Source organism: Panthera uncia (assembly GCF_023721935.1).
Source record: "Panthera uncia isolate 11264 chromosome A1 unlocalized genomic scaffold, Puncia_PCG_1.0 HiC_scaffold_17, whole genome shotgun sequence".
NCBI lineage: Eukaryota > Metazoa > Chordata > Mammalia > Carnivora > Felidae > Panthera > Panthera uncia.
The window spans coordinates 68,463,701-68,490,945 of record NW_026057577.1 but is presented as its reverse complement, the minus strand read 5'-3'; the positions used below and the strand labels follow the sequence as shown (position 1 = coordinate 68,490,945).

General features: G+C 38.6%; 1 long non-coding RNA gene across 1 annotated transcript; it reads right to left on the bottom strand.

Moving 5' to 3' along the window:
• Positions 1 to 14,187: 14,187 nt before the first annotated feature.
• On the bottom strand, positions 14,188 to 20,592 carry LOC125934295 (uncharacterized). Its single transcript, XR_007461307.1, has 2 exons — positions 19,441 to 20,592; positions 14,188 to 19,252 (listed from the first exon to the last, which is right to left on the bottom strand). It is a non-coding gene; the product is annotated as an uncharacterized LOC125934295 (long non-coding RNA).
• Between the last annotated feature and the right edge of the window lie 6,653 nt (positions 20,593 to 27,245).

Below are 27,245 nucleotides of genomic sequence, written 5' to 3'. Positions count from 1 at the left end.
ATTGCATGTAACACCCTACTAAAGCAGACGGTTAATCGGTCAGACTAATAAAAAAATTCAGTTAAGGGGCACCTGGGTGGCTCCGTCGGTTGAGCCTCCGACCTCAGCTCAGATCATGATCTCACAGCTTGTGGGTTCGAGCCCCACGTTGGGCTCGGGGCTGACAGCTCAGAGCCTGGAGCCTGCTTCGGATTCTGTGTCTCCCTCTCTTTCTGCCCCTCCCCTGCTCATGCTCTGTCTCTGTCTCTCTCTCTCTGAAAAATAAACAAATATTTAAAAAAAAAAAATTCAGTTAAGTAGTTGATAAACCATTGTGCAAGCTTACTTTTCCGGGTGTTAATTCTAACGCTGTTCTTGCCATTTGTAATTGCTGTATATTGTGTTTTTCTTAAACTGTACCAGCATTATGCCTTCAATCTCCATTTGTATGAAATGACTCAGCCCCTGCCAAAGTTGATTGGATTAGAGGTTGACAACCCGATTCAAACTGGAACCTGAGATACATTTGCAGGAATTAAGAATTGGGACTTGGATGAGGTACTCTCTGACATGGAGGATAGGCTGGTATATGCTTTCAACCACATTTTCTTCCATTTCAATCCAGGAAGCACAGAAATCTAGTCGGGAGAGAAAGAAAAAGAAATAGAGAAGAGTTCTAGAGCTAACCGGTAATTGTATAATAAATTGCCAATTTCTCCTTATCACTGAAACTGGTTACGGGTGGATCTTTTCTGCAACCAAAAGATTCCAGCTATTACACTTCACATTTTGCAGTTTAGATTATTAACATTAGAAATGATCTGAACTTTGTCCATTACATATCATAATAAGGTCCCAATGGCAAAACATCTATTCTTTTGCACTTTAAATGATTTTTTTTTCCAAATTGAAAAACTTCCCAGAGAAATGGTACAAGTAAAGAATTTATAAACAACATCTGTCTAGCTCATGTTATTGCTTATTTGTGTAAAAATTTGTCTTATTACTCACACAAGATTTTTTTTTTTTTTTTTTTTTTTTTTTTTTTTCCCTTTTGGAAAAGAATAATCTATGATTTCCTGTAAGTAGAAGAGCCAGGGAATTTTTTAAATTCTGATCTAAGTTGTTTCTTCACTTTTATTTTTTTAATTTCTTTTTAACGTTTATTTATTTATTTTGAGAGAGAGAGAGAGAGAGAGAGAGGCAGAGCAAAAGGAAGAGAGAGAATCCCAAGCAGGCTGAGCTGTCAGCCCTGAACCGGACGTAGGGCTTGATCCCAAAAACCATGATATGAGATCACGACCTGAGCTGAGATCAAGAATCGGACGCTTAACTGAACGAGCCACTCCATTGCTCCATTTCACTTTTAATTATAATACCTACTTTGGACCATCCAGCAAGAAAAATTTGACTTGGTGTGAAGGTTTAGAATAATTTTTATTTAAAAATGTTTCAGTAGCAACAACAGGTCAGTTTAAGTTGAAAGGACTGTCATACTGCCATAAGTCATTGAAGAGATATAAAGAAGTTAGTATGATAAACCTAAAAAATGTTTGAAAAACTCTAATATGTCCTGTAAAAAAAAAGGGGTATTATTATCATAATTAACTCAGTAGGAACATTTTTATTTTAATGTATATGATTAATTGGATGGATACCAGCGAAGACTAAGAAATACAACAATACCTCCCTCTATTTACTTTTCCAACAGTATTTGGATGATTCTGAATTCAAGGGCAGTGAGGTCTTTTCATCACAGGCTTTTTTTCTTTTGTTTCTGGGGAAGAAAAATATCTGGTTTAGGAGTGACCATCTAGTGTAAGAGATTGTTTTTCAGAATTTTTCAACTCATCTTTGGGGCATTGACCTCAGGTCTAAAAATTGCAAAATCTTTCCTCTTGCAGCTAGTTCTTTGGAGTACTCTTTCACATGTCTGATATCTACCCTTAGGCTATCTGTTCTGGCACAGAAGATTTATCTTTTTATCTCAGGGAATGTTTAAGGATTGTAAATATGTATGAGAGTATCAAAATCACTGTGCTAATTTTCGGAAAAACTCTAAGTTCTCATTTCAGCTTCCGTCTCTCCAGAATCTTTTTCATAACCTGGTATTGATGGTTCCTTATGGTAGCCAGTGTTTGATTTTATTTGCTTATTTCTCCCCCATTTTTTGTTCCTTAGAAATGTTGACAGGACCGACAAAATCCAAAACAAAGACATTAGCTTTGAAAGTGTTTGATTCCTATCTGGAACTGGAGGTAGAGTGGTAAGAGTTGGCATGAAGTAATGTACGGGGACTGTGGGAGGACTCGCTGTGGGTGAGTTAAAATGATAATGTCAGAGGGGCACCTGGGTGGTTTAGTGCTGACAGCATGGAGTCTGCTTGGGATTCTGTCTCCCTCTCTCTCTGCTCCTCCCCTGCTCTCTCTCTCTCTCTCAAAAATAAGTAAATAAACATTTTTAAAAATATTTTTTAAAATGATAAGGTAGGACAGAGACAGGGCAACCGGGTGGCTGGGATGGGAAGAGCAACATGTGCCTGAAAACATGCCTGGATAAGGGTTGGTCCCTTGAGATGGTGTGACTGTGGAACCACTCTCCATGTGATGAGGCTGTTGGTGTTCTCCTGTATATGCTCCTTCATGGCACATAGCTCAACACGTTTCCTAGAAAGGGCCATCTGATGGAGTTCTGGCCAATGAACCCGTAGCTCTGATCACACGTTCCATGAAAGCTTCTGCTCTCTCTTTCCCAGGCCACCTGCTAAGAATGAAGGATTCTGAGGGTCTAAAATACGATACTAATGCAGGACAGAAGGAGCCAGGATGCCTGAATCATTGTGTGGATGAGAGTTATGTTGCACTTTGCATAACAAGAAAGAAAATTACGTTAAGCCACTGAAAGTTGATGTTTGTTTATTATAGTAGCTAGTACTAATTATTCTAATATCTTTTTGTTTCTGAACTTGGGTTTGATGTTGTCCCAGTAAGAGAATAAAGAAAAGAATAAAGAAGCGGGAAAATATTGCTCAGAGAAGGATATTTGGTGGTGGGGAGTGGAGGGGAAGAGCAGGAGAAAACAGATGGTATTGGGCATAGAAGTCCACCTGAGATAGAAAACATTTCATGGATGTACTGATCTCATTTTAGAACTGAGCAGGACACCTCTAAATGGGCCTCAATTTGTGTAAAAGTAAACTGACATATTTTGACAACTATAATTAAAAGCATATGTATACACATTATGCAACTATAAATGAAGCACAATAAATTGATTGAAAATATTAAATAGGAAAAAATCAGAGATCAAATATCAAGTTCTTTTTTTTTTTTAATGTTTATTTTTGAGAAAGAACACAAGCAGGGGAGGGGAAGAGAGAAAGGGAGATACAGAATCTGAAGCAGGCTCCAGACTCTGAGCTGTCAGCACAGAGCCTGATGCGGGGCTCAAACTCATGAACCGTGAGATCATGACCTGAGTCGAAGTCAGATGCTTAACTGACTGAGTCACCCAGGCGCCCCTCAAGTTCTTAAACATATAAAACAAGATTTAAAAAATGAAGTATGCTTCATGTGCTTCAAAATATCAGGGAGAGAAAGAGGCCAAAAGCCCTGACCTTCCTGACTGGAGGGTGCTGTGAGGAAGGGCACTGTGTGTGGATAATGTGTGGAGTGTGTGTAATTAAATATGAAGCATGCTGGGCTTGGGATTCCAGAGAAAATGGCAGGACAGGATGAGTTTTTCCCTTTGCTTTTTAGTACTCAAATATAGTGACTTAAATGTTAGTTTCTATGCAACAAAAGAAATATTTAGTGATCAGATCTGGAACAGTTATTTGAAGTTTCCAAACATCTGAAGAGTAAAAATTTAAAGCTACACTTTCCTTTGAAATATAGCATAGTTTTGGGTTTTTTCCTGAAACGTGGAGTAAATCCAGAAGTCTGAGATAATACCCCTAATGTTCGCTTTTCAGTGAATAATTCATTTGTGACCATCAAATATATGTTATTGTCTTTAAAATATGCTAACATTGTGGCACCCATTGATTGGGATGAAAGCACTCCTTTGTTCCTTCTGTAAACTGCCAGCGACAGACCTTTCCTGTGACTTGGGGCTTCCTTTCTCCCCCCTTCTTTTCTATGCCCAAATTAGAGATTTCCTCGGGCTGGGAGGGAAGTCTAAGAGTTTATGAATAGAGATCTCACAGACTCTAGCACCCACAGCTTCAGTGGTTCTGAGGCTCACGGTGGTCACTGTGAGTCAATCACTATTGTCACCTAATATCATCTGTGAAGCAGATTATAAAATCGCATCAAAGCACATCAGTCATTTCCACCAGGAACAGAGTGCCCAAGGTCCTGAGACTGAAAATATCACCAGCCAGGGATGGGAGAAGGATAATCAGGCAGAGCACAAAGGATTTTTAGTGAAAATACTCTGTATAATTTTATAATGATGGATTATGTCATTATGGATTTGTCTAAACCCATAGAATTATAACACCAAGAGTGAACCCTAAGGTAAACTTTGGACATTGGGTGATTATGATGGGTCAATGTAGGCTCAGTTGTAAAAAATGTACCATTCTGGTGAGTGATGTAGCCTATGCACTTACAGAGGCAGAGGGTATATGGGAAGTCTCTACTTGCCTCTCAGTTTTGTTGTAAACCTAAAACTCTAAAAAAAATTATTGTAAAAAAAAAATCTCGCTAACTATAATTGTTTCACCAGAAGTTGACTGGGCAAAAACAAATAGGTGTCTTAAAAACTACCTGTGCTATGGGCACCTGGGCGGCTCAGTCAGTTAAGCGTCTGACTTCAGCTTAGATCTTGATCTCATGGTTCATGAGTTTGAGCCCCATGTCGACTCTGTGCTGACAGCTCAGACCCTGGAGCCTGCTTTGGATTCTGTGTCTCCCTCTCTCTCTTCCCTCCCCTGCTCGTGCTCTGTCTCTCTCTCTCTCTCAAAAGTAAATAAACATTAAAAAAAAAAAAAAAAAAAAACTACCTGTGTGCTAAAATCAGGGCTTAAATATGTTCCACCAAAGTGTATATTTTTTTTCAAAGGTAACACACATTCTTTGTAGAAAACTTGAAAAATACAGAAAAGCCAAAGAAGAAATCGAGCATCTCTGAACACAATTAATAACTTGTTATATATATTTGTGTATATTTGTGTGTGATGTGTATTCGTGTGAAGATAAATATAATTATAATGTATGTGCTATATATTTATATACATATAATATACAATTATAGGCTTTTTGTATTTATATTACATATTAACATACATGTAAATATGTAGAATTTTATTATACGTATTTTGTTAGCTATAAATTTTGGGTTGTATTATAAAAGTTGTCTCATTTATACATTAACATTTTTTTTAAGTAGGCTCCACACCCAACATGGGGCTTGAACTCACGACCCTGAGATCAAAAGTCGCATGCTCTACTGAGCCAGTCAGGCGCCCCTATTCATTAATATTTTTAACATACTCTAAAAATATTCTCTCTCAGATGACTTCACAAGAGCTTTCTTCCTACATTCATTTCATTCTCCAAAAAATTTGTACCTTAGAAGAGCATATATACTGTGTAAACTTTTAATCTTACCACTGTTACATTTTTCTTTTCTTTTTTTTTAAAGTGGGCTCCACACCCAACATGGGGCTTGAACTCTTGACCCCAAGATTAAGAGGCACATGCTCTACCAACTGAGCCATCCAGGCACCCTACACTTTTCTTTAAAACAAATTTATTCTCATCTGTGAAATGAAGCTTTAGAATTATTAGGTGGATCTGTGAACTATAATTCATCAGCAGCATCAAAAGGAGGCTTATCAAATCTTTTATCATATGCATTTTTGCAGCCCATGAGCACACATACTGTCACTGGGGATCATTGTAGAAGTCATGTTTTTATTTATTTTTATTTGTTTTTATTTTAAAAAAATGTATTCTCATGTTAGATAACATACAATGTAGTCTTGGTAGAAGCCATGTTTTTAAAAGTCTACCTATTCGGTAACAGATTTAATAATTTGGGCCATCACCTACGATTCCTTTACAGTCCTTGAAGGGCCAGTTATTGCCTTAGGGGAATCAGTGGTGTCTCTGTTTTTCCCCACAATGAAAATGATAAACCATTTTAATAGTTTCCTATTTCATTGGAAACCTTGGCACTCTCAAAATCTATTTATAAAGAAGGCTCTCATAAGTCACTTGTAAGTATGTGATGACATATGCTGAGCTTAATTTTTACTTTGCCTTGAAGCAGGCAGAGTGTGAGCACGTCCCCTCTTTGCTTTATATTACAGTTTAGTCCTACAACAGAAAGCCACTATTGTTTATTCCAAGGGCCCTACAGGGTCTTGGGTTCTACAGATTATTCCACATGACAACTGAAATCAAGCTGACGAAATGCATGAAATTTATTGTATTTCCAACTGGCATTTTCTACTCTGAAGGTCTAAGTTTTCAGCACCCATGCTTAGGAGAAGGTATAGATGGAAAGAGAGGTACAAATCACTGAAGCTAAAAGGCTTGTCACCTTTAGAGAGTTTCTAATTTATGGTAACAGTGTTATTTATTACAATCTAAATCCTGTGAAGAATAGTTGTTCTTCCAAAAGGAACAAAACTTTTCAAATAGTTTAAGTTCTGGAAAATGAAGGAATCTTATAATTCCAAATGGACAACCTTGTATTCTAGAGACAGTATTTGAGCAAAATACAAAATCCACTGAACTCTGCCTATAGATTTCTATTGATTGGATGAGATAAAAGCATATAATCTCAAATGTACTACCAATAAACCAAGAGGAGTATGTAATTGTGTGTGTTTTGTTAATAGGAAATACAAGCTACTCTCTTTGTGGCAATGAAGCAGCATCTGAGTTTACTTATATGGAATCATAAGATACTAGATCTAACGGAGTTTTAGAAAATGTTGGATTTTTGCCAAGGAAGTTTTCCAGAATAATCATTTAGTGAATAATTCTGTTTCTTAGTAAGATCAGCTTTAAGTAAAATAGGCTGGGACTCTAGATTGTACTATTTTCCAATCTTTTAATGAATCTTTCGTGTTCCAGATTTCTCAAGTATTTTACACTGCTTGTGTCCTTTAATCCTTGACTTAGATATTTGTATTACAAAAGAAATCCAATTCATCTCTTGTTTTTAAGGCATATTCAATTCCTACTTTATTTCAAATAACTGTGTCTACTTGTGACCCTTCAAAAAGTTATTTCTCAGGGCGCCTGGGTGGCTCAGTCGGTTAAACCTCCAACTTCACCTCAGGTCATGATCTCGCAGTTCATGGGTTTGAGTTCCTCTTGGGACTCTGTGCTGACAGCTCAGAGGCTGGAGCCTGCTTCAGATTCTGTATCTCCCTCTCTCTCTGCCCCTCCCTTGCTTGTCTCTCTCTGTGTCTCAAAAGTAAATAAATAAACATTAAAAAAAAGTAATTTCTCTACTTGGGTAGAATTCATTCATTTTATTTGTTTTCAATATTGTCTACTATGAAAATCCAATGTATGTTCTATATTTTTCTTTAGTTGTCGAGTCCAGAATTGGTCATATTAATGTGTATAAGTTCCTTTGTTTCATATCCGGGAAAGTAATTTCCTTTATAGGGTTTTCTAGCTATCACCAGGTGGAGTCCACTGGTCTGAACATCAAAGGGAACGGATCTGTGCAAATAAATTATCCTGGAACCTACCGGGGATAACTGTTTGAACTTGTTGTTTACCCCTAACAACTACTTCAGACTACTTACAGCTTTTTGTTTTTCTGTTTATTCAAGAAAGAGGGGAGAGAGTCTCGAGGCACAGGGAGAAAAAGAGAATGAAATACAAAATCTTCCTGAGTTGAGGAGAGAGCAAAAAGGTTTCATTCCATCTTGCCTCTAGCCCCTATCTTTTATCAAAATAATTCACCCACATACAGAAAAAACCTTTTCCCTGCTTTTGTCACAAATACAAACTGCACTGAGAAACTTGAGTGTTGAGTGTTTTTTTACCTCATGTATGCAGGAAACGTACTTACTTCGTTGGTGAAAATCCTAGACAGAAGAAAATATGACTGCTCTCTACTTCCTCTAAAGGCATGAATAGAGCTGGCATTTATTAAATGACTTTCTAAAAATCAAGTATTAAATACATAACCCCTATTTCAACACTTGATGGGAAGGATTGAAGTGGGAATCATGTAAAGAAGAAATTATCTGGTATTTTCAGCTACAGAGTGGCAAGGAGGTGAGAAGAATATGCCGAACATTTTGGTACTTAAGTTCTGACCAGAACTTAAGAACTCAGAAGTGGGACTTCCTCTGTTCTGGAATATTGCAGGGCGCAGGGTGCACGCCTGCAGGTGCGACCCCGGGGGCGGGGCTGAAGCTGGCACAGGAGAGATTCTCACTGGGCGCTGCATGTTCACACTCAGCCAGTTCTCTGGGGACCCAGGACGTTCCTCTCCTGGAATTTTTCAGTGTGACTGAATAATAGTGGTTCACTCCAGTAGCTGTTCCAATCTCCGTGTCAACACCTCTGGGCTAAGCACTAACTGAAACATTTGAGAGCTGCTATCACTCTTTTTTTTTTTTTTTTTTTTTTTTTTTTAGTTTTTTTAACGCTTATTTTTGAGAGAGAGAGAGAAAGCGCGGGCCTGAGCGAGCACGGGTGGGGAGGGGTAGAGAGAAGGGGAGATGCAGAATCTGAAACAGCCCCAGGCTCCGAGCTGTCAGCACAGAGCCCCCACGCAGGGCTCGAACTCATGGACCGAGATATCATGACCTGAGCCGAAGTCAGTCGCTCAACCGACTGAGCCACCCAGGAGCCCTGAGCTATTATGTCTTAAACAAACTCTGGTAGTAAGATAAAAACACAAAAAGTAACATTTTTCATCGCGCCACTTGCCTCGTGTGGCTCTGGCTAGCCTCTCCTCCGTGCCTTTGCACATTAGTCTACACATCCATCTCCTGCAGCTACATCATTATGAGGTGGTGACTTAGACCCCGAGGAGAACTGACTAAACACCACCCATCTTTATTTTCTGATGGTGCTTTTTTTTCCCTTTTGATGAGCAGACAGATGCACTTCCTCTTCTTAGCTAATCTTTTTATCAGAACCCTTATTTGTAATCAGATTTTCCCATGAGAAAAGAAAGAAAAGAAAAGAAAAGAAAGAAAAAGAAAAGTGATATACTTTTATTTAAATATATGATTTTAGGGGTGCCTGGGTGGCCAGTCGATTGAGCGACTGACTTGTGCTCAGGTCATGATCTCCTGATTTATGAGTTCAAGCCCTGCCTCGGGCTCTGTGCTGACAGCTCAGATCCTGGAGCCTGCTTCAGATTCTGTGTCTCCCTGTCTTTCTGCCCCTCCCCTGTTTATGCTCTGTTTCTCCCTCTCTCTCGAAAATAAACAAACATTAAAAATTTTTAATATATGATTTTAATATAATTTTTCAGAAATTCCTTCTTACAAGAATAAGTTTGCCTTGTATGAGGAAAGGGGCAAAGGTAAGTAAGAAGATAAAGGGAGAAGATCCCAAACATTCCGTACTATGTGAGCAGTCTTACATAATAAGACAAAAAGAGATTTTGTATGATTAAGCAAGTATGTTTTTTCTTTCTTTCAAAATATTCTATTCGGTCCTAGTTTATAGCATTTGAAATACCTGAACCAAAGATAAATTGAAATAAAATTTGCTTTTTGTTCCTCCTTTCATCCTAGCAATTCTGTTGTGTATTGCTGTCATGTGTACACTGGAAAATTGTGATTTGGAGCAATTTATCTTTTTTTTTTTTCTTTCTGACTTTAAAATATCTATTCCTTAAAAAAAATCACTTTTTCTATCGGCTTTTTTTTTTTTTTTTTTTTTTTTTTTTTTTGTCCTTGGCCAGAAAGAAGCTCTACTTTTCGCAGTTCAGTCTTGGCAACCGGCAAAAAGCAATGACTTTTGACTCACAATCCTCAGGGTTGTTTTGAGGAATCACATTGTGACTGGATATGAAGTCTTGACTTTTATCAATAATTAGTTCCTAACAGCATGGAATAGAGGCATTGCTGTTATGAAGATGATAGTGTGGTCTTCTGAGCCTTGGACACTTACAATCAATCTGGTAGACGTTGATTTCTCAGCTTCAGAGTACAATTAGTCTTATTCTCTTGACTCATTGAGATTAGAAATTACACGTTATCTATGTTTGAGTGTTACAATGCAGACTGTTATTTCAAATGTATTTAGTACAGGCATAATGAATCAACCATGAATGACACAATACACACTTCTTTGACTTCCTACTGTGGACCCAGATAAGTATGAGAGAGATTGAAGATTATAACCCTTTGGTTACAAAACATTCATGCATATGTAATTTTCCATACAAAACCCTTATGATTAACAGGTCATGGAATAATAATGAGATACAAAGAGTCACTATTGTCTCTTGTCTATTTACTCTGTTTGGCCTCCTCTCTGCCCCCACCAAGGAACCCTTAAAATACTATCCTACTTTGAAACTTGTTATACAGGCTACTGACAAATCAAATTAAGCTTTTCAGAGGTCTTCAGTGTTTTTCAAGACTCCTTGGATAACTAGGCAGCAAAATGAATAATTCAACAAATTACAGCTTTGAAAATGAAAGCTGTTTGGTAACATGAAGATGATATAGCATCTAATTTGTTCAATAATTGCTATCCATTTGGATTTTTAAAGGCAAAACATCTGTAACTAAATATATAAAAGATCAAGAGAAATTATTCTCTTCTTTAGTTATTAGGATGAAAACGATTTTTTTTTTTCAGTTCCACATGTGTTGAGTGGGCATCAGTTTGGATCCAGGCATTGTGCTAGGTGCTTAAGACACCGAAATAAACAAGACACAGTCCCCACTCTTCATGAGCTTACAATCTACTATGGGTTTCTCAGTTGGGGTTCTGCAGATATTATTAGGGATTCTGTCAGGGGTTACTAACAGTTCTACAGTAGATTGGAAAACTTTATGTTTTAAAGTTTATATTATTTATTTGGGGGGGTGGAGGGGAAGAGAGAGAGGGAGAGAAAGAGAATCCCAAGAGGCTCCATGCTGTCAGCGTGGAGTCCGAACCCACAAACCATGAGATCATGACCCGAGCTGAAATTAAGAGCCGGACATTAACCAACTGAGCCACCCAGGGGCCCCACAGATGGGAGAACTTTAAAAAAATATTTGAACCTCCTTCCCCATACAATGCCAGCACTTGCAGTGAATTATAGTGATTAAGCAGCTCTGTTAGCAAATTAAAAAAAAAAAAAAAATTTTTATTGTGGTAAGAATGCTTAACAGATCTACCCTCTTAACAAAATTTTAAGTGTACAATAAAGTATTAGTGCCTCTAGGTACAATATTGTACAGCCTATCTTTAGAGCTTATTCATCTTGCTTAACTAAAACATTATGCCTGCTGGTTAGTAACTCCCCATTTCTCCCTTCCCTCAGCCCCAGGAAACCACCATGCTATTCTTTGGTTCTATGAATTTGATTACTTTATTTTATTATTACTTAAAAAAATTTTTAATTTTTTTAATTTTTGAGAGAGGGACAGAATGTGAGTGGGAGAGGGGCAGAGAGAGAGGGAGACACAGACTCTAAAGCAGGCTCCAGGCTCTGAGCTGTCAGCACAGAGTCCCACGCAGGGCTTGAACTCACAAGCTGTGAGATCATGACCTGAGCCGAAGTCAGTCACTCAACCAACTGAACTACCCAGGCACCCGTAAATTTGATTATTTTAGGTATCTTATCTAAGGAGGATCATGCAGTATTTGTCTTTCTGTCACTGGCTTATTTCACTTATCAAAAGAGTGAAAAGACAACCTACAGAATGGGAGAAAATATTTACAAACTGTATACTTGAGAAGAGGTTAATCTCCAAAATAGAAGGAAATCCTACAACTCAAAAGCAAAAAAAACCCAAAAACAAAAAAACAAAACAAAACAAAACCCCAAAAACCTAATGATGCAATTAAGAAATGGGCTAAGGACGTGCATAGGCATTTCTTCAAAGACATACAAATGGCCAACGGATATATAAAAAAATGTTCAGCATCACTAGTTACCAGAAAAATGCAAATCAAAACCATACGATATCACCTCACACCTGTCAAGATGACTATTATCAAAAAAAAAACCCCAAAAGACCAGTGTTAGTGAGGATGTAAAGAAATTGGGAAACTTTGCACACTGCTCGTGGTACTACAAAACCGCACAGCCACAAAGGCAAACAGCATGGAGATTCCTCAAAAAAATTAAAAAAAGAACTCTCACGGTGTGCCTGGGTGGCTCAGTCTGTTGAGTATCCAACTTCGGCTCTGGTCATGATCTTGTAGTTTGTGAGTTTGAGCCCCACATCAGGTTCTGTGCGGACAGCATGGAGCCTGCTTCAGAGTGTGTCTCTTCTCTCTACCCTTTCCCTGCTCATGCTCTCTCTCTCAAAAATGAACATAAAAAAAAAAAAAAAAAAAATAGAACTCTCATATGATCCAGCAATCTCACATCTTGGTATTTATCCAAAAGAACTGAAGTCAGTATCTTGAAGATATTCCATGTTCACTGGAGTTATTATTCACAATAGCCAACACACGGAAACAACCCAAATGTCCACCTATAGATGAATGACTAAAAAACATATGGTATACACATACAATGGAATACTATTCACTGGTAAAAAAAAAAAAAAAAAAAAAAAAAAGAAGGAAATCCTGTAATGTGGCAAAAGGTTCATGTGGTTGAACATGGAGGATAAAGATAATTTTTTTAAAAAAAATTTATTTATTTTTAAGACAGAGAGAGACTGAGCATGAGTGGGGATGGGGCAGAGAGAGAGGGAGACACAGAATCTGAAGCAGGCTCCGGGCTCCAAGCTGTCAGCACAGAGCCCGACACAGGGCTTGAACTCACAAACTGTGAGATCATGACCTGAGCCGAAGTCGGACGCTCAACTGACTGAGCCACCCAGGCACCCCAAAGATCATCTTTTAAAAGAAGAAACAAGCTGGGGCACCTGGGTGGCTCAATCAGTTAAGCGTCTGACTTTGGCTCAAGTCATGGTCTCATGGCTTGTGAGTTTGAGCCCCGCATTGGATCCTGTATCCCTCTTTCTCTCTGCCCCTCCCCCACTTGCTCACGTGATCTCTCAAATATACATAAACATTAAAAAAAAAAAAAGAAACAAGCCATTTACTACATAATATCTATGCATTATTTGATGGAATGTTCCAGAAAGTTACCATAATGCCCCTGATAGTTCTTGAGCACCTTTCTAATTTGTTTTATTAGTGTCCTCTACTCCATCTAGTATTTTATTAAATGATTACTACTTCCCTCTTGTAATGTGGCAAAAGGCTTCAAAATGATTTTGATGGATATACAGAGAGTAAAGATATATACTATGGGGCAGGATGATGGACAGTTTCATACACTTCATTAATTAGCTTTTCAAAATCTTTTAAAATCATGCCTTGCGAACTGTAATGTATTATCGTGATTTTCTTGCTTTTCTTGCTCTGATTTTCCAGAATTCTTTCTTTCAGTCTCTTTCTCTCTCTCACACACATATACACATATATACCTTTACCTTTAAAATAACTATAATCAAAAAAATAAAAATAAAAAAATAAAATAATAAAATAACGATAATCATACTCATAATCAAATCCAAAATAAGTGATGTTGAAATGATTTGTGGCTTCTTTTCTTCATTAGTATCATGAAACAAATGTTGTCATTTCATTCCTATATATATTATTTAAATTTTATTTATTTGGGGGGGGGGGAAGGGGCAGAGACAGAAGGAGAGAGAGAATTCCCAAGTAGGCTCCACAGTCAGCATGGAGCCTGGTGTGGGGCTCACCCTCACAAACTGTGAGATTATGACCTGAGCCGAAATCAAGGGTCAGATGCTTAACTGATGGAATCACCCAGGCGTCCCTCATTCCTATATTTTTAAAAAAGTCAAATTTGTGCTGTTGCTCATAAACTCCTATAGGTTAATCACAGGCAAAAAGTATGCTTTACCCCATTTAAGTTGGAATTATTTCATCTATTAGAAAACAGTGATTACCTATGTTTTCTCACAGGACTAAGATACTATTTCAGTCCTAGAAGTGCTAACAACTTCCTTGAGCTGAGTCATTTTTAGTGACTTCAGCTCTAAATTTGGTGCTCATAGGGCAGTCAGAGCTGTTAGACCCAGTTGTTGAGTCCCCAGGCTGGGAACTGAACCAAAGCACTCTATAGGACTCCCAAGAACCATGGCAACAGTATCTGATAACTGCATCCCATTGTCAGAGATGATGGGAAACAGGGTTATTCTCCATTTGCTTCTTCTCCGGCAATCATGTAATCTACTTAAGAAAATGATGTTTACTGGCCATAAATCAATGATACTGAAGCATTAGTGAGTATCTTGGTGGCTTTAAATATATTCCTTGTTAAACTCTTTTATCTCCAGTGTAGTAAATTCCTAATTAAGGGGGTTGCCAAACTTGTCAAAGTGATTTGAATAGTTACAGACAGCAGTAAAAATAGTGTTTATTTTTTTCCCTCAGGAATATTCATTGTATATGCCACCTAGCATGTGTAACAGTTTAATAAAGCATCTGGGATTTCTTAGATTTTTGTAAAGGTGAGTTTGGTTTTCTATTATAGTGTTGAAATTGTTTTTATGAGATAAAAATTTGGGTAGGTGAGGGGTACCTGGCTGGCTCAGTCAGAAGAGCATGCAACTCTTTTTTTTTTTTTTTTCATTTTTTTAATATTTATTTATTTTTGAAGGAAAGAGAGACAGAGCATGAGCAAGGGAGGAGCAGAAACAGAGGGAGACACAGAATCCGAGGCAGCCTCCAGGCTCTGAGCTGTCAGCGCAGATCCCGACGTGGGGCTCGAACCCACAAACCACAAGATCATGACTTGAGCTGAAGTCGATCGCCTAACCAACTGAGCCACCCAGGCACCCCCAGAAGAGCATGCAACTCTTGATCTTAGGGTCATGAGTTTGAGCCTTATATTGGGTGTACAGATTGCTTAAATAAATAAACTTAATAAAAAATTTGGGTAGGTGAAATGTATTAAGAATAACATCAATGTACCAACATTTTATCAGTAAGAATATCATTCATCTGTCTTACTTATTTTATTAGCTGAAAAGACTAGAAGAAGATTCAAGACAATGGAAGAGTTCCTAGATTCAGTCACTTGGTTCATTCTATAAATGCCACTTGGACAGTGTGGTTCTTTCACTTATACCTGAGAGAGAAGCACTGGGGAGACTAGGTCCATGCCATTAGTCACTAAAAGAACATATGAAACATAGGAATGGCCTTGTTGATTTCTCTGTTCCTACCAAGATCAGGCTGTCTAGATGAAATCCACTCTGGCATCCAGGTGCTCTGAGAAGGTCAACACCACTTAACTTATCTGATTGAGACCTACCCTCAAACAAATCTATCCAGAGGCCTTACAGCTAAACTCAAAGAGCATCTTAAGTGCTGGTAAGCACAAGGTGAAATTGCTTGGGAGCTATTTCCCTAAATAAGCATTGTCTTTTTCCATTCATATCCCAAATTATGTGTTTAAACTTCTTTGATCAGATTTGGGAGACATGGAAATATTGATTAAACCCTAAGATTTCTCAGGACACCTGGCTGGCTCAGTTGGTGGAGCATGCAACTCCTGATCTCAGTGTTGTGAGTTTGAGCCCCACTTTGGGTGTAGAGATTACTTAAAAAAAAAAAAAAAAAAAAAAAAAAAAAAAAAAAAAAAAACTTAAAGAAAACACAACAATCCTAAGACACCTCAAGAAACTGAAAAACAACTTAAAGCTAAAGTTCCAGAGTGAAATTCTTTCTGTTTTACTCACTAAGATTTTCATTTGCCTGCATTCCTATCTTGGTAGGAATTCCAACAGCAACAACGCTACTCCATACCTCAGTAGCATGCCTGTCTGCGCTTGCATCCAGAATGAGAAAATCTTTTTTTTTTTAATGTTCTAGAAAATAAAAATTGAAGAAAACCTGAGGCAAAAAGAAGAACAAATTTAAGATCACAAAAATACAGCAGAGACATTTCCCAAGGAAATGTTAGGTGTCTATTGACAGAGGACAGAAAATGTCATGGAGATGAGAAAAACAGAGTTTCTGTTTAGGGTGGTGAAACAGTTTTGGAAATAGAGGGGAGGGGTGAATAGCATTGTAAAGGTAATTAATGCCACTGAATTTAAAAATTACAATAAAAATGGTTAAAATGACAAATTTTGCATTACATATATTTTACAATAAAGAAACCCCAATAATCCAATATACCAAATACTACTGAATTGCACACTTTAAATGGGTGCATTGTATGGGATGTGAATTACATCTTAATCAAGCTCCTTTAAAAATGTCAGAAAGGAGTGCCTGGGTGGTTTAGTTGGTTAAGCGATTGACTTCAGCTCAGGTCATGACCTGGAGGTTTGTGAGTTCGAGCCCCGCATGGGGCTCTGTGCTGACCACTGGGAACCTGGAGTCTGCTTTGATTCTGTGTCTCCCTCTCTCTCTGCCCCTCCCCAACTCACACTCTGTCTCTCAAAAATATATAAACATTAAAAAAAATTTTTTTTTTACTGTCACGAAGAGGAGCGCCTCGTGGGCTCAGTCAGTTAAGGCATCCTACCTGGCTCAGGTCATGATCTTACTCTTCGTGAGTTCGAGCCCTGCAGTGGCCTCTCACTGTCAGTACAGAACCAGCTTCAGATCCTCTCTCTCTGCTCCTCCCCCCACCTCTCTTTCAAAAATTAATTAATTAATTTTAAAAAGTGTCATGAAGAAAGAAGTTCAAACCCCCTGAAAAAAAGCAATTGCAACACAGTAGTCCCAACCCTTTCTTTAGTTTTCATTTTTAGGAATTTGATTTGATTTGTTTCTTCCTACACAGTATTATACTTCCTGGGCAAATGTCCCATTTTAATCTACAGTGAGAGGAAACAGGATGGCAAAATATTGCTGCTGTTAGAACATAAAGTTTATTTATTTTAGCACTGTGGCTTCTGGAAATTTTGTTTCTTTCCTTCCAATATTTAAAAGAATCCTGCTGAACAGCAGCAGGTAGTCCTTTTGATTCCTTATTAAAACGGTTCTTTGGACAGCCATACAAATCCAAGAAACTGAAGTAAAAAACGTATCCCATTTGTCATGTTTTAGGCCAGACTTTCCCCAAATTCTGACGATATGCTGAAATGAAAGTGAGTAGCTACTGGCAATTGCCTTTGTTAGAGAATTCCTCATTGGTAAAGTGATAGGCTTTTCATGAACTTTAAAGGTGGTGGTTGGAGCGCCTGGGTTGGCTCAGTCTGTTAAGCATCTGACTCTTGATTTCACCTCAGGTCATGATCTCACGGTTTCATGAGTTCAGGCCTCACGTTGGGCTCTGCACTGACCCTGCAGAGCCTGCTTGGGATTCTCTCTCCTCTCGCTCTGCCCTTCTCTTGCTCCTGCTCTGTCTCTCTCAACATAAATAAACGTAAAAAAATTATTTTAAAAAATGGTGGTAACGAGACTGATTTTACCCTAAGTAAATTCCTTAAGAAAATACCTTAAGTGACAAATAAGAATCTAGTTTTCTGGGGAAAATGTTACAGTGACTATGACTTACAGATTCCACGCAATGAAATCTCACATTTCTATCATCATTACATAAGCCCCCAATTCATTAAAATCTATTAACAATTTCAATGTTACCAAGTCTAAAATTTTCATCTTAGATTTTACATATTATAACCAATTTCATCAATTGCCTCCACCCTATCATGAAACAGACTGTATACAGAGCAGTGCTGGGGCTGAAAGAGACAACCAACTTATTTGTCACATAACGTAAATACAATCCTGTTACCACCTAAAGTTTCCAAAAAGGATTATGACTCCACCAAGGACGGAGCTTTGTTTATTATGCTGTTTGATTTTGTTGGGCAGCTTTTTGTTTCCTACCTACAGTGACAATCCACCCATGAACACTCAATGTAAGAGGGAGGAAGTAGGAGTGGGGGAGGACTAACAGAAAGAGAAGAGTCATTTCACAATCTCATCAAGATAAATAATGCCACTCAGGTTTTATAAAAAGTAAATCCATGCTTAAGTAATTAAAGGACACTTAGGTGTTTTAATTATGGCTCTAAAGGAACAAAGTTTTCTCTTAATTATTTTTAATTTTAATTTTTTTGTTGAGGTGATACTGATTTTCTCAAAAATACTAAAAAATTCAGAAACAAAAGGTCACAAAGGCTTCCTTAGGACAAATGTGTTCTGTTCCTAATGATTCTTCTGGAACCACAGTCAATGAAATCATCACAAACACAATAGTGTTTGTTCTGGGACAGACTTTCTGATTTCTCATTCCAAGACAAAGAAAGACTGAAAAATCAAAACCCAGAAATATTTCTCCTAAACAAACTGCACTGTTTAAATGCTCCTCTTCTTAGCTGTGCTAAAATGCTTGATGTAGTAGTTATTTTTAACTGGGAACAGAACATTTATTTTGGAAAATGTTCAGATCCCTAATTTTATAATGAGCAGAAATACATACTTTTGATGAAAGATGATGCAAACTGCAGTTTCCCCGTTAACACGTAGTGTAGAATCTTTAACAGACGATAACATTTTATGGTTTTTAGGAATGAAAGTCTTCTAAAAGCTGTAAAGTCTTAAGTCTGGATGACCTGTATCAATACTGGAAGAAAAAAGGTGCTTGACCACACTAGGTAAGCGTGTTTCTTTGCTCATACACAACATTTCCTCATAAATAACGAGCCTGGGTGATGTCATATGGATTCTATTGTTTTTATTGATCGTTATTACTTTTATTAAACAATGTTAGCCATGCAGGATGGTTAAAAAAACAACTAGTATTCTTGGAATATATGGTATAAGGGATAGAAATTGATCCAGTCTTCATCATAGCAATGAATTTTCAGGTTGCACAAAGATAAGTAACTCATATTCCCAACACAACAATCACTTCTGGGTTAATCATCCAGTACAATTCATAGGTTCCTATTATAGAGCTGTATGTAAAAAATTAGAGTTTTAGCTCAAAACCAATACAAATATGAAAGTATCATTCTAATGGTCACTAAGGCGCTAGAGGTGGGTGTCAGCAATGGGTATCCTCCTGAGTTCTACGATCTGGGAGTCAGTCAAGGTGCCTCCCTCCTGGCTCCCTTGACCCGATTCATTATCACTGACACTGAGACCAGCACCTGTAATAGAAAAAGAATAAACACAAAACTCCCAACCATTAGTGCAGTGTTTTGAGGGCCAAGTTAAATCAAAACAACACATGTTTATTTCTATTACACTGGTAAATAGCGAGCTATACATTTTGAATAGATATCATTATTAATTTTTTTTAAGTAGGCTCCACACCCAATGTAGGGTTTGAACTCACCACCCCAAGATCAAGAGTTGCACGCTCTGAGAAGAAAGAGCTGCACTGACAACACCTGCTGTCATATCAGCGTCCAGAAGACACAGGCTCTGAATGACTCAGATCTGATCCCAATATAAAAATAATTGCATAACACAGAACCAAAACAGATCCATACACAAAACCCACAAGGCTAGCTGTTAATTACAGAGAGCGCCCAGAATCTCTGTTTTGAGGAAGCTCCACTGTTCACTCCTCGTTTTACAACTCAGAATAATTCAGAGAATTTAACACTGTGCTGGAGTAATACCTTGTTCTTCTCTTGTCTAATGCGCGGAGGAACACAAACTCTCATGTTCTCTCACACACACACACTCACACTCACACACTCACACACAGAATGGGGATGTGGTCACAGGGTGTGCTGCTGGGCTGAATCACTACCGATTACAGGTCCCACTCCTCCCCCTCTGCTGGGCACACACGCTGCAAACAAGAAGGAAAGTGAAAAACCAGTTGCTGGGCAGCCGAGACTTCCCTTTCTGTTTGAAACGCAGGAAAGGCACATGTGCAGAGTTGGTAGCTATGAATTAGGTTCGTCTTAACCTAGTTGGGGATGGAAGGAGGAGCCCACCACTGCCTTCTTCCAGCCAAGCCCTCCTTCTTCTGGGTCTGTCCTCCCCACCCTCTCTGTGAAAGGTTGCTGTTGAAATCCTACTTCCACCCTTTGCTTCTGGGACACTACACTTGCTCATCTCATCCCCTGACCTGCTGGTTCTTTCCAGAGCTCTTCTGCTTTCTCCTGAATCTCTTCCTTCTGTCTCACCACTGGAGGCCTTGTCTTCAGTCCCGCTTCAAGGCCCACACTATCTGCGTGACCCGTTTTGCTCTCTAGCCTGACATCTCACTACTATTCCCCTGCCTGAGATGCCCTTCTCATCCCCCACCTCCTTAATCTGGCTGCCTCCATTCTTCCTGTCAGTATCAACTCAGCGGTTACCTTGGCTACCGACAGAAACCTGATGGTTCTCTTTCAAAATTTCTGACTCCCTCATTGCATCATATCCCTCATATCTTTGAACCTTCTAACTCACAGGACAGTGCTCAGCACACTGTGGGTGTTCAGTGAATGTTTGCTGAATGTATTAATAAGCTATGCTCTGCGTTCTAGTTTTCAACAATGTTTCTTCCAGCCTTATTGCCCGTTCTGTTCCTCTGATCCTTTCTACATTTCACTGCCCTCTTCTTGCTGATGCGTCAGTAACACATCAAGTCTGGAACCGTCTGCATTGGCTTTCAGGACACTTCCTAATCTGGCTCTACCCTACCAAATAGACATACTTCAACATTTTCCTATTGGAAAGCTTTCTCAACGTAATCAGGTCTCTTGTCTCGTCCTTCACGTGCCCATTAATTCCAGCCTGAGTATCTTCCTGCCCATCCATCAAGGCCCATTCCCACACCCTTCCACAGATAGCTCTTTCACCTTCCTTCAAAACAGGGAGGTAGAGAATGCAATATTTGAAAAGAAAAGTCCTAGTTTATACCTGAAAAAATCTGAATCACATACCCTTTTTTCTCTTAAACTGCCCAGGTTTGGATAATAAATTATGTGGTATCTCTCCAGATAATGTATATATAAGTCATGGAGCAAAATGTATAACAAACACCCATGCACTCTTGGAAGTTATTAACTAAAATATTGCCAATGACAACATTTTTAGAAATTTAGTTGCCAAAACGAACACATTTAATGTGAAAAAAAAAAATCAGATTTTTGGTTTCTCTTGAAAAAGCAGAGGGCAGCACTAGGCCTGCATTTTTGGAGTGGAAAAAAAAAAAAAGGAGCAAAAACATGGATCTGGCACTACCCTCTGCTTTGCCACTGTTTTCTCATCTGGTCCTCTTGCGTCATCTACAGTATCTGCTTGGCCCCTGAGGTAATATTTGAATCTGCTATTATGTCTTAGAAGGAGTATAAAAGGTCCATGCTTCTCTGCCAGGGGAGCAGGGGAACTGTCCCACTTGGAAGAACCTGAGTGGATTGGAAGACCTTGGCCACTCTATAAGGAGAAGGTAACTGAGGCCCTGAGGCCAGTAGCAGCCTCAGGTAAGGAGGAACAAAAGGGCTAAATAACAAAGTTGCCCAATAGGAGATCAACTACAGAGAAGGAGAGGACACCATGATTACCATCAGGGCAGAGTGGGGCTTAATGAACAAACTAGTATGAGCTCCCACTGACTTTGTGCTGGCCTGCTCCAAATCTCCTTAGGAATACAGAAGTGTTTGCCCAGCATATTTACAAAGCACACCAGAGAGAAGTTCTGTACCGAAAGCCTGCTGAGCAGACAGCAAGGAACAGAGGGGACTGGGCTGGGAGGTTTAACAAGGGGCGTAGCTTTCAAAGTAATGGCTGTCACCATCTTGTTTGTAGCCCAGAGCCCTGTGAAACGTCAGGAAGTTGTAGATAGAGTCTCCCCTTGAATCACCACATCTACATGACCCAGCTCATCCTCCTCCTCAGTTTCTCCCAAGCTGAAATAAATGCATATTACTCAATTCTTAATCCCTCACTGAGACTCAGAAAGGGCCCATATTACACACAGTAATAACATGACAGACTGGGAGCATAGCCCCGGGCTTCTGGGCTCTTTGTAATGCATAAGTAGTCTGGGAGGGTGTTTTGCAGTGAGTATCAGGATTTTCTGAAAGGAATTTTTCTGCTTAAATTTTAAGCCAGAAGTTCAAGAAAAATCCACTAACTGTGGTAATAGTCACCTTTCCCTATGGTAGAATAGGTAATATCAAAGAAACTAGTTGTAATATTTTACATTCATCTAGTGCCTCTCCTTTCTTCAACATTTCAATACAGTTTAGTTAGGAAAGGATGATTATTAGTCTTGTTTTACAGATGCAGGGATTGAGTGGAGATCAGGGTATTGACTGACTTGCTCATGTCACATAGCAGGGAAATCCCAGAGTAAAGATGTCCAATGGTCTTCTGACCCCAAATATAAGGTGTTTTCTTCTATACCATACTGTCTTTTTGGTGGCAGTTCTAATTGTGCTACTTTGTGCCTGGTCTAGAACACATTTTAAACCTTCTCCGCACATATTCAAGCCACCCCCATTCCTACCTCACTTAATAGTCATGATGCAATGAACACCCGGGTGTTTCAGAACACAGTATGGATATGTAAAATTGTTTTTAGGGGCACCTGGGTGGCTCAGTCGGTTTAGCTGCCGGCTCTTGGTTTTGGCTCAGATCATGATCTCTAAGTTCCTGGTTTCAAGCCTCGAATATCTGCGATTAAGGTGTGGGGCCTGCTTGGGATTCTCTCTCTCCCCCTTTCTCTCTGCCCCTCCCCCACTTGCACTGTCTCTGTCTCTCTCAAAATAAATAAATAAACTGAAAAGGGGACACCTGGGTGACTCAGTCAGTTAAGTGTCTAACTTCGGCTCAGGTCATGATCTCATGGTTCGGGAGTTTGTGCCTGGCGTTGGGCTCTGTGTTGACAGCTCAGAGCCTGAAGCCTGCTTCAGATTCTGTGTCTCCCTTTGTCTCTGCCCCTCTCCCACTCCTTCTCTGTCTTTCAAAAATAAATAAATGTTCAAAAAAATTTAATAAAAGAAAATTGTTTTTAAGCATAACAATGAGCTGAACCAAACAAATAATTTATACAATGTGCTACTGAACTTAGACTGCCAGCTACTGATAGATTCTTTACACTAACAATCTCTAAACCCCAGGAAAACTTACCAACTACTTATAATAACTCTTATTAGCTAAATGAGGAAACTGAAAGCTTGAGTCACTTGCTGAAAATCACACAGATAGCGGACTGCAGAACTAGGTTGCCAACACTGGGCTCTCTGACCCCAAGGCACATTCCTATTTTCTGTGGATTTTTCAAATGTGACAGTAATACAAAGGTCATTCTCCCTCAATCTTCTAGCTTTCCAAATTCTGCTCTTCCATTTTGATGCCCACTTAACTTTATTTAGCACACTGGTCTCTAGAAGTTTTTGAAGTTAAATAAGTCATTGTGATTTTATGTGATATAGCTGAAAGAGAAATTTATTAATGAGTTCTTAGAGTAGTTTGAGCATTTGGGCCTTGATTCTGAATGTTTTTGTTTCTATTCAAGGACTTGTTATTTATTTTCTTCTGACTGAAAAAGAAATCATTTGAAGTTTTCAATAAAGAAATGTTTACCATGACATTTGTGTCCTTGGCCTGAGTAAAGCCAGGAAGCTAAGAGATGAGGGATGATAAGGAATCAGATTAGTCTCTCTGGGAGGAGTCTTCAGTGAAGAAAGACCCTGTTTCTAAGCCTAATATGTTCCAAGCCTGACATATTCTAGAATCTTGTCATTTTTGGATCAACATAAAAATCTGGTCACTCACCTCATAATCTAATACTATACAATGCTCCAGGTCAGTGCCTCTGATGTCCTTTACAAAGCATCTGAAGCATTGGGATTCCTTTACCTTTGGTACATGGCTTTTCAAAGGGTCTAGGGTGGTATGAGAAGGACAGCTTTAAGAAAATGTATTCCCAGATCTTTAACTTCTATGTGCACTCCTTTTTTTTTAAAGTTTACTTAAGTTTTTTTTTTTTTAAGTTTATTTATTTATCCAAGGTGGGGCTTGAATTTAAGGCCATGAGATCTGACTGAGGCAGCCAGGCGTCCCAAGGTGCACTCTTCTCATGAGTTTTTGATAATTACTTATCAAAACATTTAATATTTTAAAATCAGTGCTGACTTACTCAACTGTAGATTAATAATAACTATAATGATAATAAAAGAAAATTTGGACACTTTATATATAGCCTTATGGCCACAGAATAATTTTAAATTTCAATTTATATACATGTTTTGTGAGAGAGAAGTATGAGTAAGAGAAGATTAAATGAATTTCAAGCACAAAATACATTAGGATAAAATTCTGTGGTGGGAGTGGAGTGGAAATACAAGTTCAAGGAGAAAAGACAATTATGTAAAATTTCTAAATCTAAGAAAAAAGTCTGCTCCTATATTTTAAAAATGGAATGAATAACAATGGGTATCTAGTTGCTATGATATTTAGATTCCTATGAAATAGTTTAAAAGAATAATGTAAAATTTTCATTTTAAACTTATAATACAGTGGAAATTACATTATTTGATCCTATTTCAACTTATGAAAACCTTTACATTTTTATTAAAATATATGCAAAGGGTTAGATAGCTTTTCAAAGTTGTTTAGTGGTTTAAATGAAAAAGGCTTAGAAGACCCACTATGCCCAGTATCAGAGCTGGAGTGAGCCATGGTTAAAGTGGACCTGTGATACATTAAGGTTTATGAACTCAAATGTCACAGAGACCAGGTGGGATAGCTTAGACCAGTGACCCAGGTCTAGTGAGCACTGGACAAATCAAAGATCTCATGCTCTGTCTAAAGGGGCAGCCACTACACAACTCTAATCAAGGAGATTTTAGGATTGTGCTAGACTTTAAGCACTCTGTTGCTAGATTTTTCAAAAAAAGAAATTGTGGGGTTTTATGGGACACCTCTAAATTTTTTTTCTTTAAGATTTTTGTTTGCAAGTAATCTCTATACCCAACATGGAGCTTGAAATCATGACCCCAAGATCAAGGGTTGCATAGTCTGACTGAGTCAGCCAGGCACCCTGGAATTTCTCTAAATTCTTAAATGTGTACTTAAAAAAATGTTACAACACTATGAGAATCAAACAAAACCCTCTGGTGGGCCAAATCCAGCCTATGCATCAACTGTAAATTCAGCTGTAGGTGGAATGGTATGTGGACTGCTCCTCTGATTTGACCATATTCTACGATGAAGCGTCTAGGGGGTGGTGCTTTTCTGAAAACAGAGGGATCCAATGTTACAGACTGCTATTTTGGTCTTTTTAAGTATTTATTTCCTAACAAGTTTAATGAGCTCCAAAGAATGCTAAATTCATCTATAAGTAAGCAAGTCATTCCACACATTCCTGAACTGAATGCATTTAATACTTGTTATATATATAGGACCCACATCTAATTTAATTATCCTGCAAGAATTCATTTTATGTTTTCAGTGTCATAATAACAACTGACCACTTTGTAGTGCTGGGGACATAATCTTCCCTGAGAATTATTAGTAATCTGAAAGCCCCTTTCTAGTCCTAATGCTAGTGAGCATTTTGGGCAGTTGTTCATTACCTCCTTCATAAAACTTTCTTGTCTCTTTACTTCTTTCTCAGCACGCTGCAGTTTCCTTTGTGGGACCCTCTTCTATTCACTCTTGAAAAGCATATATTATCTAGGATGTTCTTCTTCTTTCCCTTCCTCACCTGTTTTCTTCTTCTCTCTCTCCTTCATTCTCCCAAGATCAAACTTGTCCATCCCCGCAGCTTCAAATATAGTCTCCGCATGGATGCATTTCAAACCAATACCTTCAATCCTAAACCCTCAGCTTAAGATCCTTCAAGCCTGAATGTTTAAGATCCACCAGGCCTAATAACCAATAAGTCCAAATCTGAACTCACCAGTTTCTCGCTGCAAACAAATCAATGAACAAATGCTCTTTACATGATTCCTCAGCCTCTGAAGTGAGAAGCAGAAGCCTTTACTGACTGTCCTCTGAGTGTTCGCTCAGCCTTCCTCTTGTGCTCATCTTCTCTTTCTTATTTCCACTTCCTAAATCTGGGACCCAAACCCCATTCCCTTGGACAATTGCAACAATCTCCCAGCCTTTCTGGTTTTGCTTCTAAATTTACTCTTCATACTTTTGTAAGAGTTATTTTGCCTCAAAAACCAGTGGGAACATGCCATTCCTCTCCTCAAAAACCTCCATGGCTCACTAGGTTCTATAAAAATCCCACTCCTTAACATGGAATCTGAGCAGCATTTTAACATTATGTAAAATACCAGCAAGTGTTCTGCTCCCACAAAATGAATCTATTACTAAATGTGTTCCGGAAACACCAGGTTAAATTAAGTGAAGTGGGTTTCTTTACTCTAGGACTTTTCAGAGCTGCTAAAATGCTAATTGAATTGTGAATCTTTGCAGTTTCCCAAATAGACTCAGTCAGGGGATCCTCCCATTGAGGAGGGCTATAAATATCTCAAGGAGGTTGTTCGCTGAAACCCAGTTGGGAAACTACAGTAAATTATAAACCATGCAGGTTTCAGGCCTTCGTGCTGCTGCCTGGATGCACTCACCTTCCACCCTGGCCATGCTGCAGGCAGGGTCTCTTCTCCCCAGGCACCTATAAACTGAGCACCTGTAAGCCCCAAGGCATGGCTCATTCTACTCCCTCAGTCTGCAGTGCCTTTCCTCCACCCTTCACCTATTTAAAACCTACATATTTTTCAAGATACAATTGAGAACATTTAAAAAGATTTCCTTGATCTCTTCAATAATTAATATTTCTTTTCACTACTTATTTACTCTTCCTTATATCACATTTGTGTGAATGTCTATTCCTCCAAGCAAACTCTTAAGTTTCATTTTTCTTTCATTCATTCATTTTTCCAATAATATTGTTGGATATGAATATTGGAAAGTATTCATTTTCCAAACACTATTCTTTTTTCTTTAATTTTTTTTTGATGTTTATTTGTTTTCGAGAGAGACACAGAGAGCAAGCAGGGGAGAGGCATAGAGAGAGGGAGACACAGAATCTGAAGCAGACTCCAGGCTCTGAGCTGTCAGCACAGAGCCTGATGTGGGGCTCGAACCCACAAACTGCAAGATCATGACCTGAGCTGAAGTCGAACCCTTAACTGCCTGAGCCACCCAGGTGCCCCTCCAAGCACTATGCTTAATATAGGC